At 36.6% G+C, this 14996-nt stretch overlaps 1 protein-coding gene and 1 pseudogene across 1 annotated transcript in view; one reads left to right on the plus strand and one right to left on the minus strand.

Annotated features, from left to right (window-relative positions):
• Positions 1-14996, minus strand: part of GUCY1A2 (guanylate cyclase 1 soluble subunit alpha 2) — a 436032-nt gene that overhangs the window by 407066 nt on the left and 13970 nt on the right. The window lies entirely within an intron of this gene.
• Positions 2128-3098, plus strand: LOC136127197 (large ribosomal subunit protein uL30-like; annotated as a pseudogene).

Consider the following 14996-nt stretch of genomic DNA (forward strand, 5'->3'; position numbering starts at 1 on the left):
ATGAGATAGGTTATTATTTTACAGATTAGAAAACTGAGACACAGAAAGTTTAAGTTGTCCTATGTCAAACAGGTAAAAAGAGACAAAGCCAGGGTTGAAACTCAGGTAGTCTGTTCCAGAATCCAAGCACTTAATCTCCAACCTGTACTGCACATAATTTTTAACACCCTGTATTTGGTTCAGCACTTTACATTTCATGTTTTTAATGCATATTATCCCAATCGATCTTTGCACCAATCCAATGACATAGTTAGATTGATATTATCACCATTTGACTAAAAAAGAATCAAAGTTAGAGAGATTAGAAGCCCTCCTTTACAAAAAGAGCATCTTTTCCCCTAGGAAACTTCCATAATAAGAAAGCATTTTTTTAACATCAACATAAAAATGAAGAATCACATGGTTTCAAATTAATTGTTTGCTTCTTGACAACACACTTAATGTTCTTTAAACATATGTACACAAACAAGACCATAAGCAAAAATCATGAATATCTTGTCTTAGATATACTTTCACTTTCCCATCCTTAGCTTTCTCTCACCCTCTTCCCTACCCTCTGAGTGTCCAGTTTAGTTACACTGCATTCTGATAGGACAAATCCCCACCACCATCATCTAAACTCCCAGAATAGGTCTCCAAAAATCATCATTGCATATTCTCTTTCCTTCCTTCATCAAAATTTGAAATCCTCTTAGTACCCTGACCCCAGATGGTACTCAGGAGGAATCCTACTTAAAAAACTTGATCCTCAATCCTTACTAAGGTAAATGATGGTATAAATGGGCTTTCCTACTTCATATAAGATGGTCTGAACCACTAAAGGAGGGTCAGTGAGAGATAAATTAGGGAGCAAGGAACCTTTTCATCATCCTCCAAATCACAATCCAAAGATCTCTACTTTCTTCACAACATAAGAGCATTTTGCTTATAAGGATATGATATGCCAAATTTCTTCACTTAAAGTGATCAAAATTATAATGTTAGATACCCTATCTTTATGGGTAGGCCTGTAGACACCAATGGATCAAATTATATGATTGGTATTTTTAACAAAACTAATCAAAATAATAAGTCACGTCAAATAACCAGCATAGGTACTTCTGAAAGACGTGCAATTGTAGTAATTGTCAGTCTTGCTAAAGATCCAGGCATAATATGAATTTTCCCAGCCTTTGACTAAACTTACTATATATAAGCCAAAAAGGAAAAAAACACCGCAAATTAAATAAGAACTTTGAGTCAGGACCTCTGTATTTCAAGCCCAGCTGTGCTACTGACCTTTTTATAAAATTAGCCAAAATCTCTTCACCTGGGAGTAAAATACCTTGGGAAAAAAATGCCTCCATTTTCCCATCTAAAAAACACATATAAGAAGTTCATAGTTCTCAGGGTCATTTGAAGTAAAGCATTGCAAAGTTAGCACTTGTAAACAGAAGGTCAGAATGTACCAGAGATTAAACCACCTTTCAGGAAACTTGGAATATCATCTGTGAACTACACCAGTAATTTCCTAAACAAAATTGGTAGTCCAGATAATTAACTACAAAAAGCAAAAATGGGGCTTCCCTGGTGGTGCAGTGGTTGGGAATCTGCCTGCCAATGCAGGGGACACGGGTTCGAGCCCTGGTCTGGGAGGATCCCACATGCCGCGGAGCAACTAAGACCATAAGCCACAACTGCTGAGCCTGCGCGTCTGGAGCCCGTGCTCCACAACGGGAGAGGCCGCAACAGTGAGAAGCCCACGCACCGCGATGAAGAGTGGCCCTCGCTTGCCACAACTAGAGAAAGCCCTCGCACAGAAACGAAGACCCAACGCAGCCAAAAATAAATAAATAAATTTAAAAACAGAGTATTACACCTTTAAAAAAAAAAGCAAAAATGATAAGTATGCTAAAAGAAAAAAATAAAAGTTGAAGATACATTATAATATATAGTTCTATACATACTGGTTGAAAATCTGCATGATTTCGTCCAATCTCCACTTTTATTCTCCTTGTGAACATAGGTACACATTTGAGTGACCTCATGAAAGCTTAGGGTGAAGGCTGATATTATGCTAATTGACCCACAATGGAATTCAAACTGATAACGTTGGCCTTATTAGAAGTAAGTTCTAGAGTTGGAAAGATGGTGGAGGAAGAGCCAAGAAAAAAGATCCCTTTGGTTCCAAAAAATCTCCTGAAAAAGAGGAAGGCTTATCAAGCCCTGAAAGTCACCTAGGCAAAGCAGGTTCTTTTGCAAAGGAAGGCACAGAGGAAAGGAAAAGAGATCAAGTTTAAGCGACTAGAATGGTTCCTACATGATTCCTGGTGGCAACTACGTGACAGGGTGCAACTCAGACGACTAGAAGTGAAACCTCATGGCTTGGAAGTGCCAGATAAACATTCCTTGGCCTTTGTTTTATGCATCAAAAGGATTAATGGGGGGCTTCCCTGGTGGCGCAGTGGTTGAGAGTCTGCCTGCTGATGCAGGGGACACCGGTTCGTGCCCCGGTCCGGGGAGATCCCACATGCCGCAGAGAGGCTGGGCCCGTGGGCCATGGCCACTGAGCCTGCGTGTCCAGAGCCTGTGCTCCGCAATGGGAGAGGCCACAACAGTGAGAGGCCCACGTACCACAAAAAAAAAAAAAAAAAAGGATTAATGGGGTGAGTTTACTGGTGCAGAGGACCATTGCAAGACTTAGCCTGAATAAGATTTTCAATGGCGTCTTTATGCAAGTAACTCCTCAAACCATAAAAACGCTTCGTATAGTGGAACCTTATGTGACCTGGGGATTTCCAAATTTGAAGTCAGTTCGGGAACTCATCTTGAAACGTGGACAAGCCAAGGTCAAGAATAACCTTGTTGACAGGTTATTGACAGACAACACAGTGATTGAGGAGCACCTGGGGAAGTTTCGTGTCATTTGCTTGAAAGACCTCATTCACGAAATTGCCTTCCCAGGGAAGAATTTTCAGGTGATCTCAGGGTTCTTGCACCCTTCCCAACTCTGAGTGGCCCGTCACGCTACCAAGAATAGAGTGGGCTTCCTCAAGGAAGTGGGCTCACCTGGCTATCGAGGTGAACGCATCAATCAGCTCATCCGGCAGCTGAACTAAACCCAGCATATTGGAAAGCACAGTGCATTGGAAGCATGTGTTTTTGTTTTATGGAATTGTTGCCCAGTATCTTCAAGCAAGATTATTTTCTGCTGTATCTTCAGAAACTGGAGGGGAAGGGTCAGGGAAAAGATGGTGATGTTCAAGGCAGGCACTTTTTATCCCACTTCAGTTCCAAGAGAAAGTTCCTGTGTGTTTTCTGCAAAGACCGCCGTCCACCTCTGAAACCAGCAAACGACTTGGGCCATGGAGGAGGGAGTCCTGTTTTATCACACCTATCCTGGGATTTAATGTTGGTGAACGAATGAACACCCACACATGAATACAAGACAGCAGTGGACCAGGCCCAGGGGCACATTGAACCTGGGGTATCCAAGGGCCTTGCTTTGGAAAGAACTTGAAATACAATTAGAAAGAAGCACACAAAAGCAATGCTCGGTTGTCTGCTGTGAAAAAAAAAAAAAAGTAAGTTCTAATTAGCAGAGCACAGTGTTCATTACCATTTAATTATTGATTTTAAACAATATATTTAACATATACTCAATGTGATAATTAAGTCTTTCTATACAAAATATCTTTGCTTTCCAAATATCTTCCCCTTTGTTATTTTTTAATGCCCTTCCAGAAGAGCAATTGAATTTCAGTTTGACAAGACCTAACACCAGCAATACTGATTTAATCTGAAAACATATATTCTTTGAACTGAAACAGATTCAAAGGGCTATTTATTAGTTCTTCTCCACCTCAGGCAAGAGCACATTTAAGTAATCCAAGAATTTCTGTTTTCAACGAACACCAGAAAATAATACCACCACCTTCAGTTTGTATAACACTTCACAGTTTACGAATCACTTTCTTTTCCTTCATCTCATTATATATTCACAACCTTGTAAGTCTCAGATATAATTATCCACATTTTACAGATGAAAATGCTGAGATTCAGAGAGGTTAAGGTGTTTTGCCTCAGCTACATGCTGGAAAGAGATATCAACTAGACAAGATCTTAGGTCTCCTATGCTATTTCTTCCACAAGCTGCTGCCTCCATTGGTAATTTATCTCACTTTGGTGACCATTAGTAAGTTATTCCATGTACCTAACTGAAATCCCTTATTTCCTTTTATTTTTTTCTGTAATAGATATGAAAACAATGTTGAAAACTGTTTCCCCAAATTTGTAAATGTTGTTATTTAAATAGTTCTGGTAGGATCATTAACTTCTTAATAGAGAAACTTCAGGAGAAACATACTTTCCTGGTCACCATCTTGGCCAACTTGACTGTCTGAATAAAAATCCTGACTATGAGACAAGATGATACCACTTCTAGACATCTCAGGAAAATTGATATTGCTTTATTGCAGACCTTTGGAGAAACATGACTTCAGTCCTAAACCCTTAAACCAAACAGGACCTCACAGATGGCACAGGGCTGACTCAGTCTACAAAGTGAAATAAGAGTAAGCTTTCTGGATTCAATGCTATAATAGAAGTTGAGTGCTAAGTGTCAAACAATTGGTCCAACAAGTTACATGCCCCAACTCATTTAATCCTCACAAAAATCCTGTAGGAGAGGAAAAAGTCTTACCCCAATTTTATAAATGTGAAAATTGAACCCAGAGAAGTTAAAAAAACTTGCCCAAAGTCACTTAGGTAGTAAGTATCTAAGTCTATTAAGTGTCTGATCTATATCTGACTGCCTCCAAAAGCCAAGCTTTTAATCTTCTCCTCTAAACTGAAATACAATGTTCTATATTTACCAAGGCAGAAAAGGTTATAGTTGAAAGGGATAATTAAGTCTTAGCTAGACTGTATAATTCTGGATACAGCATTTATTTTTCTGAACCGCTATTACCTATATTATAAAATAGGGGAATTCCTAGCATAACTGTTTCTCAGGGTTGGTGTAAGCACCAAATGAAATAAAGCTATGAAGTAGTATGCAAATATGTATTATATGTTAATTCTATGCAAAAATATGTTGATGAGGAGCTAGTCAAAAAATTATTAAATTGAACTAAACTGACTATGTCTAACACCTAGGACTGTTGCTAGGCATGCCTCATAGCCCAAAGATGCCAATTATATGCTGCCAAGCTAATTAGTGCCATTTCAAGTCAGGTTTAGCAATGACCTTCATGTCAGGAAATAATTTCTAGCCTTTTAAAATATCTTTGCAGCCTCCACTTGAGCATTTCCAAAGAATTCCCTATTGTTTCCAGTACCTAGAAGTTACAATGAGGTGTTTTCCAACAAGAGCCTGGAAATGAGGGAAGTGATATTTCTCTTTGACAGTTAAGTTATAAAATTAACTCATAAAACAGGGAAATGTTTTGTTAACCCTAAATGCACCAGCTTAAACAATAGTTTGTAAATGAGTGACTGGGAATTACCTTCAAATACCAGCCATGGTATAGCTCCAAAGTAGGCTACTGAGCAATAGAAAGTGGGTGAAATTAGAGAGGGCAACCCATAAGAAAGAGAAGGGAGAATAGTTTATGAAACACTACCTCTAATACTGTTCAAGGGCATACTGGTCCTCTATCACATTGAGATAAATTATTCTTAAGGTAAGGAAAATTCTTCAACCATCTTAACTAAAATGAGTCTCATGAATGAATATGGAGTATCAGGTCTCATTGTCAAGGCCTTCCCTACAACCAGATAGACCCTTAAACTGGATTAAAGAATTTGGCATGAAATTCATTATGCTCTGGCTCTCCATGGATTAAAGCAAACTTTTGGTTATGACTTGGCTCCTCATGTAGCCTGAATAGGTAAGAAAAGTGCTGACCATGCAGACTTTGAGTACTAAGCTTCATTTCACAGTTATTGCTCACTTTGAAAAAGTAAACTGTCATTCAGACGCCAACCAAAGTGCCATGGGCATTTTGTTTATCCAGTCAGTGGCTAAGAGTCTGATTATTTCAGGACTCAGACAAGCCCAAGTCCTTGGAGTTTAAAAGTTTCAGATGCTGAAATATGCCGAAACCATCAAAATACTACCCAGGGATTGTCCTGTTCAGCTCTACTGCTTCAACCTCTCTTGGAAGATAAAACTCAACAAAGGTCTAAATATGATCAGATCTAGTGCTGACTATAATCTGATGATCCAAACAGATATGAAATCTGCTTACTAGGCAGATGTTTGGCAGATAATGACTGCCATGTCATCAATGTTTATGATGAACTACATTCCTAAGCTAGAGGTATAGAATAATCATCACACTTCTTTCTGGAAAAAACATGCAAGTCAAAGAATACTAATACTGCATGACATGAAAAGTCTTATTTTTTTCATTTAACTCTACCTGAGCACATTTTTTAACCTAGGTATCACTCCATTATATAATATCTATTATATTGCTTCCTCATTCCTTCTAGTAAATTATTTAATTACAGCATAATTATGTATGATCTGTGAAGAGAAATGTATACCCTTACGAACATAACTATTTCTATGTAATCATGACTTCCTTCATATTCGGAAATCATATGACTAGCAATGTCTTTGCTGTTCCCAGACTCTGCAGCGTAAGTTAAGCTGTTGGCAGTGAGGATGGCTCACTCCGTTCATAGCTGCCTCACCCATGCGAGCCTGGAGCATACAAACATTGACAGTGGACAGGCAAACTAGGTCAGCCTAGAGACAGAGCCCTGATGAAGAAATAACACTTTGTCATTTCTAACACAGGTTTATATTATATGAACTCACAGCACCGTCAGGAACTAAACAATTGGTGACAGAAGGTAAGGTTCAAGAAAACCAACAGGAAATTGCTATCAGCCACCACTTACAAGCCACAAAGTACGAAACATGTGGAAAGCAAAATAGGAAATAGGGAATCTATGTGAACAACATTGTATATTGCTAAATTGCTTTATTGAACAATTCATGGACATGTTGAAAGACACATCATGGTGAAAAGAGCTTAGGACCTGAAACAGGAAAACCAGACACTAAAATAGGTGATTACAAGCTTCTTGACTTTAGGCAAGTTACTGTTCCCCTCTGAGCTTTGGTTTTCCCTTCCTTAAATCGGACCTCCTTACTTCATACATTTCCTGAGTGAATTAGGGTGACGAAATGAGTATTATAAAGCATGCTTTGTAAGCTCTAAATAGATATCACTTATTTCTTGTGGTTTTTCTGTATGGAAAGTATAGATTAGCACATCATTCTCTCATAGTCCTGAAGTGGGGAAAATCAAGAAGAAAAAAAAATGATGTCACTAATGTTTCGTGTTTTTAGATGTTAAAAAATGCATCTGGTGAAAGCCCCTGGTTTTTCAAAATTCTCTTCAAATCTGCTCACACTAAAAACTAACTAATCAAAATAAGCCATTTATTACAAAATCGGTTATAATAATGTGAATTGATATAGAGGTCATTGCAGAAGACCTCCAGCAAAGAACATTAAACTTGCTCACATTAGAACCAAATTTTTATCTATGTAGTATTTCTTAGCCATTTGTTTGTCTTACCTACCTAACAGAAGATTAGGGGAAAAGGGACAGAGAGTAAAATGATGTAAGAACAGTTGCCTACAGAAGAAGGGAAATGTTTCTGGCACAGTATTTTTTTTTCTCAAATTCTTTCTAGAATACTACAAGAGTTTTAAGTATCTTGCTCTGGCATTCAGCTATACAAATATCAAATGTTGACCCACACAAATCATGTACACACATTCACACCAAACCACAGAGAGTTTTAATGATATGATGCTTAGGAACAAGGTACTAATTAGCTATCATTCACTATTTTTCAGTCTTAAAAAATCATTTTAATTTCCTTGCATGCATAAGGGCTCTTAATTGGAATTTCCAAGGCAAATTCAGTGCAGGGGCATCCATAATTGGCATAATACATATTAATCCATAAATTATTCATTTAAGTAACAAGTCTCTATAATCTCTAGGCATTATAAAATATAAGAACAACATATGCCACATAATCAAAGGTTCTATATGTTATTATTTGTTTTTATCCATCAATATATCTACATCATTCATACAGACCAAAAATATTAAATAATTTACTGTGTCTACAGAGATCTTCATATGACTGTGTAAGACGTGCCCAGACATACACATTTCCATATAGTCGTCAATATATGTCACAGCATTGTGGAGCCAGACACCAAATTTGATTTTAGGAGCACCAAGAGAGCTATCCCCATCCTATCCATCCCCTCAAGGCTCCCTCCAAAACTTACTTTTCACTCCTGCAAAGGCGCTTAAAATAAAAAAAAAAAAAAGAAGTACTTTTCAATTAATAATTTAATGTAAGGTATGTAAAATGCACATAGTCCAATTTGTCTGGTGGGAGAGACTCATAGCAGATTTTTGTGGCAAGGGGTTTTGCTATAGGAATCAAGAGAGAAAGAGATAGAGATAGAGAAAGAGATAGAGATAGAGATAGATAGAGATAGAGATGGGGAGGGGGGTGAAGAGAGAGATTGAGAATAAGGACTACCAAAAGTAAATACTTTACAATTTTTTCTCAAACTTAATTCATAATATATCAGAGTTTACACTAGTATAAAATGCCAAGGCAGAAACTGTTATATGCTTGACATTGATATGATTTTGCTTTTGTTTCTACTAGTTACTCTGGAAGAGCAAAATAATAAACTTTGTTACTTAGGTTTTTAAGATGTTTCTAGACAGTCATATCTTGATTTGACTTATAGATCACATAAAGTGGCTGAATACGTTATCTAATGGCTAAAAATTGTTCTGATCTTAATTTTAGATTCATATTTTATAGTTTTATAACTGTAACATTTTAATTGACCTGTATTTGAAAGTGTATTCTTTGAAAAATGAAAGTGTATTCTTTGAAAACTTATGTCTCTTGGGGTAACTTGTAGTAAAATGCTTTTTCCAACTACATATCCAACGGAATTGTTCATTTCATCACAGTCATCATTAATGCCATTGATTAATATATCCCATTGCTATAATCAAAATAACTGGGTATCTATGTTAACTATGTATTTGAGACTGAGATATTTCTCAGTAGTCAAGAATGCTAAGTTAATGGTGGAAAATTACATTTACAACTTAAAGTAGTATTTTATTTCCTCCATCCTCCCCCACTCCCATCCCAAGAATGCAGCTGAATAAGGAGACAACTGCCTAAGTGCATCAAGAACCAGCAGGCAGCACACACCACAATTCTCACAGTTAGACCCTTGCAAGCTGTGGAAGAAGCTCACCCATTCTCTTTCAGCAGGAAAGTTAGGTTTGTACTTTGCAAGCACACTTTTGGAGAAAGAACAATTCAGAGCAAAAGGAAAGACTGGTTTTCTTTGAAATGTGTTTATAATGGCAATGAGTTAACATAAGAGGGGGGAAAAAAAGGGAGGCTTTATAGCTTGCAAATGATGTCATGTCTACAAAGTGTTTATTGATCTTTATATCAGGAGGAAACAATAAGTCGTTCTTCACCAGCAACCACACTAGAAACTTCCTCATATCTGCCTGAAGTTTCAAATGGAATTACAGTAATATGCAGCTAAAATTTATTCTTTCCCTCAGTCTGTTCCATTACAACATAATCATCTCATCATTATCACTGCTTACAATAAATGCCTTTGGAGGCAGATTCTTTGTTAAGGAGGCAAAAGACATTTTCACTACTGTGGCAATTTTTTTAAAAAGACACAATGAGAGTAAGTATACCTACTCCAGATTTCTACTGAATTAAATTTTTAAATTCAGAATCAGACAGAGTCATTTCTTTTCTGACCTATATAATCAATAATAGATAGATCGATAGATAAACATATAGATTTCAAAAATGCTATTAAAGTAAACTCAGGTTTATATCTGTAAATATATGATAAAAATACAATTTGTAAGGGTCTCTGCATTCTTCCCTTTCTGAAAACAAATAAATTCCTTAAGTTAGAAACCAAATATTTGTAACACAATATTCAAAAATCAAATTATATCCCATACGCAAATTAAACCAATCACACAAGGAAAAAATGAAATTGGAAGACAGGCTCAGAGAAACACTGCACTGAGAATTTGGTCAACAGGCTTTAAAAGAGATACATTTTTCTTTTGTTGAGATCTACGGAAGAAAGATAAAATCTTTCTTAAATTTTATCCCTGAAATGTTTGCAACAGAATCACAAGAAAAAATGGTAAGGGGGGAGAGGTGGGCAGTGGGGAGCACAGATTATAAGTATTTTCTATAATTGAGACATCTCAAATTCCTGGCACAGAAAAGGCCAACAACAAATATCTGTTTAATAAACTAATGTTAGTTTTTAAAAATATATATATTTAGATCATATAGAAAAAATGTATTCTTACTTGCTAATATATAATGTAAATCGACTACTGTAGCATATTACAAGAGTATTTAAGGAAAATCCAGTAAAATACTGGATAAAAATCCAAAAAATACTTTTATTTTTTAACCCTGCAGATGACTAGAGCCATTTTGTGCTCCATAGATCTTATGTTTTGGCTCAGGACACAATAAAGTCAAGCATATATAGACGATGTATAGTAAATATATGATGAAGGAATAAAGGATAATAGGATATAATAATTATTTACATTTGTATAATATGTTTTGTCTATTTTGTTTTTCCTGTTACTGATTTTACTTTTCTAAAGTGCATTTGTTTTTATCATCCTACTTCTTTCTTATTTGTGTAGTATAGTTAGTATAGTTGTGTAGTATAGTTAGAATAAATATCTTTATATTCACTCTAAATTTAATCATTTAACAAATACTTACGGATCAGCTACCACATGCCAGGCACTAGTAGACTTGGGATTTGGAAGTATATAAAAATAGACAAAAATCCTTGCTTGCTGAAATTGAGTAAAATTCCCCCAGGAATGAAAAAGGAGAGGGCCAAGAAGCGCCGTTTAATTGTGTATGTCTTGTTTGGCCTTATTTTGCCTTCCACACCACCTTTCAACTGTGTAAAATATATTCAGTATAACAACAAAGTCGAGTCCTATTCACTTGGCTCCTAATACCTCAAGAGTTCCTTCCTTTAGAGACCTTTTCACCAATGTCAAAAAGAGGTCCAATGCTAAACAAAGTCATATCAGACACAGAGATGGTAAGAATATGGTTTATATACATAAAATATGTATCTCAAATTACCTTTAAAACTAAAAGAGAACAAGCTAGTACAAGCATAAATCAATTTACAAAGTCTTATCTTTAGAAGAATAAGAGTAAATCTGAAGTTTTCAAAAAGTGATTTACAATGGAATATACCCAAAAATGTACACTTCATGGTTTAAATACAAAATTTCTGAAGAATGAATTACTAACATTTCAGACCTCATTCGACATCCTATGGTCAGTGTAGCTACAACAGCTAAGGTATACCTAGAGAACTGCAATTTAAATTCGACAAAATTACTGACCAATGAGTTATAATGATAAAATCAAGATAAGATCGTGATAAATTAGGTGTAAATAAAACCAAAATCTGAGAGCTGTCTTTGCACTATACTCCTACTATGCCATATTGTATTCCCCTTGGGTACAGAGAAATAAGTATCCTTACTTTTGGCAAAGGAGCTACAGAATGGCTCTAAATCAACTCTACCCTTTCCCAAAACCTATTTATCTCATCCATCTATAGCTTTTTTGACTACTCTGTTACCTTCAAACATGAATTTCCATTTCTTTAATAAACTTTGATTTGGCCTCACAGGCCCTGACAATTACCTCTCCTTACTTGTATTGCCAAATGTCTTGGAAGACAAATTTATGCCCATGATATCCTTTGTTTACTCATCATATATTCTCTCTTTAAATCTCAATAAACAGGTTTCCTTCTCAGTTGCACAACTGACATCACTTCTGAAGGCCACCAGAAACCTCATTCGTACTGGGTTTGAAAGTACCAGTCTTAAATTTACATCATTTTTCAAATATCAACCATTACAACACTTGCTTCCAGCTGCTCTCCAGTCACCTCCCACCACTCAACCAAACAAAAATGCATCCTAGCACCTACATTCTTCTGATTCCCTTTTCTATACTGCTTTTCAATTCTCTACTATTCTTATTTTTCCTCTCTTTCAATAAGACAGCTTGTCAATTTTCAAGATATTTGCTATTACCTCCATGAACTGTACCCCAAACTCCAATGCTAAATCTTTAATGGTCTATTTACTGAGTCTTCTGCCTACAGTATGAGAGGCACTGTGCTGAGGCTGGTGAACCAATAACACAAAGCTCACAAAGAACTCACAGTCCAGAGCCAACCATTTGCGCCTAAATTCAAAAAATCCAAATCCAAGGTTATCATTATATTCCTTCCAAATACCTCCTTCCCATTGCTGATTTTTGCACTTTTATTAATGCCATCACAATTCTCAAACACACTATTGTAGGCAGGGTTCCCTGGGAAGCAGACTCTGAGAAGATTAGAATGCAAAAAGCTTATTAAGAGGTACTCTGAGGATCAATACCCATGAAAGAGGAAGAAGTTGGACTGTGATGCTATCTCAGTGGAGACCACCGCTGACCCTACGTGGAGTTCTACCTTCAAAGTTGGCTGAATTAGGTCAATAGGGGCAAGTCTTCATATCCATATGCTGATTAGTCACTGGAATGGGGAATGACATTGGGCAAGGCATCTCTTTTCAGTCCAGGTAATACGTATAGGAGACTGACAGCTGAGGGTCACTGTCAGCAGCACTCCTAGAATCTAGGGAAGTTAAGTCCATCATTACTAAAGTAGGGGCATCTAGGCAGTACATCACAATGTCCACCACACTCAGAGGGGGTGAAATATACAAATGTGGAAGAAATAGAGTTTGGAGCTAAACAGACCAAGAGTCTAATCTTATTCTCCATCAGTAAGTAATTAACTGTGATCACAGGCAAGTCACTCAACTTCTCTCAATCTCTCATGAGACTATTTTGAAAATTCAATGATACATATTATGAAAACACTTAATGTTGGATCCCCAGTAGTTGCCTAACATTCTTCTTCTTCTACCCTGTAAGTTTTTTTTTTAACTATGCTCTTTCTTTTCTAGGTACTAAGACTTCTTTCAAAATGATGTTTATTCAGTCAATAAAGAGGTACTGAGAACATGCTTTTAGCCAGGACTATTCTAGGCACTACAAAAACCACTATGAACAACTCAGACAATTACAGTGAGGGAAGACAATAAATAAGTGAGTAAGTAATAAAAAGATAACTTCTGATAGTGAGTGCTGGTCGAAGTAAACAATGATGTTAAAGAGGATGGCTGGTGGGGGAGAGCTGCTGTCTGATGAGGTGACACTGAGCTGAAATCTGAAAGCCAAGAAAAGGCCAATCATGTGGAGAACTGGACTGAGGGGGTATTTCTGACACAGGGGATATAGAATACAAGTCCTGAGGCAAGATAATACTTTCCTGGAATGTTCAAGGAGTGTACTATAGAACTGTAAGTGTAGATTACAGTTCATGAGGTGAGGTCAGAGAGGTAGTCTCTTGGTACTTGTAGATCATAGTAAGGCATCACTCTTGCATTACTGTTGTGAGTATGAAAATAGAATAAAATGTGTAGAGCATTTAGTACAGTGCCCAGCACATGGTAAATGAGCAGTTATTATTACTAGCATCATCATCTTCATTACAGTTTCAACTGATCTTTTACATACAGACCCTTCGTTTGTCCATATGTCCTCCATATGTCCATATGCCAAATAAGGAAAGGTTGGGATAGGATGAAAAAGAGGGGCAAAAATAGCTGTCATGCACATTATTTGGTAATTTTTAAAAAGCAGTTTTACATTTTTTAAATCCAAATGGATCATATCAAATTTCTGTCTGAATGCCCCACTTCTTCTGTGTGTTTAATGCATATTGAGTGCATGCTAATGAGTCAACAAGTACTCATTTGCTAAATAAATGCTGTATGAATGAATGAATGTGAGGGGTAAGGTGACCAGTAAGAATACATTTATTTTTAAGATTTCTGGGAAGGAATTTCTGGGAGATTTCATAACTCTGAAATGTACACCCAAGATAGTTAAAAAATATTTCCCGTAAAAAGCAGGAGAATGCTGAGCAACAACCATAAAGAAGGAAATTTCTGTTTTGGAAAAGATGTGGCTGGAGGTAACTCAAGTTACCAGGAGATGTGATTTACAATATACAGGTCAGTAAGATGCTGATAAGAAGCAGTTAATAAAAGCCACCAAAATTAATTGATCATTTACTGTATTCCAATTACTGTGTACACATTATACTTTTAATCTTCATAATCCTATAAATTATTACCTTCATTTTATAAAGAAAATGAGCCTTATAGAGGATTATCCAAGAATTCACAATATAATGACCAGGGTTAGTGTCTGACTCTAAAACTTGTGCTTTTCCCAGAATGTAGAGAGTGAAGGAATCTGAAACAATGCCTTAGTCCTCAAGCAATCAGCATAGCAGCATGACAAAGCAACTAGTAACAGACACATTGTCTTCAGCTCACTATTCACTTTTTACTACATATTTACCCTTGAATGAGAAATCAGTCTTATTACATATGATTTCAGAGATGGGAAACAGAGCCAGAAAAGTTATTTCCCCGAAGTAAAATTAAAATAAAATCAGAAAGCAGCATTAATTGCGTTGTAGCCTCTGTCCACCAGTGCCCTTCTCCCCACCCATCCTGCACACACACATACACTAACAGGCATTTTTCAAGAAAAAACAAGACAAGCACACTAACCAAATTATACACAGAACTCTAAAAGTTACAAAAACAAAACAAAACCTTTTTTTTCAAATCATGCCTAATTTGTCTCCCATTGCCTGAGACTCCCTGGTGGAAGAGGAGAAACTGAGCACGCATATTAACTCTTTCAGACCGCAAGGACAATTTAGTTCTTTAGTGCTTCTATGTAGAGGAAATTTC

This window comes from Phocoena phocoena, chromosome 8, assembly GCF_963924675.1.
Source record: "Phocoena phocoena chromosome 8, mPhoPho1.1, whole genome shotgun sequence".
In the NCBI taxonomy this organism is placed as follows: Eukaryota; Metazoa; Chordata; class Mammalia; order Artiodactyla; family Phocoenidae; genus Phocoena; species Phocoena phocoena.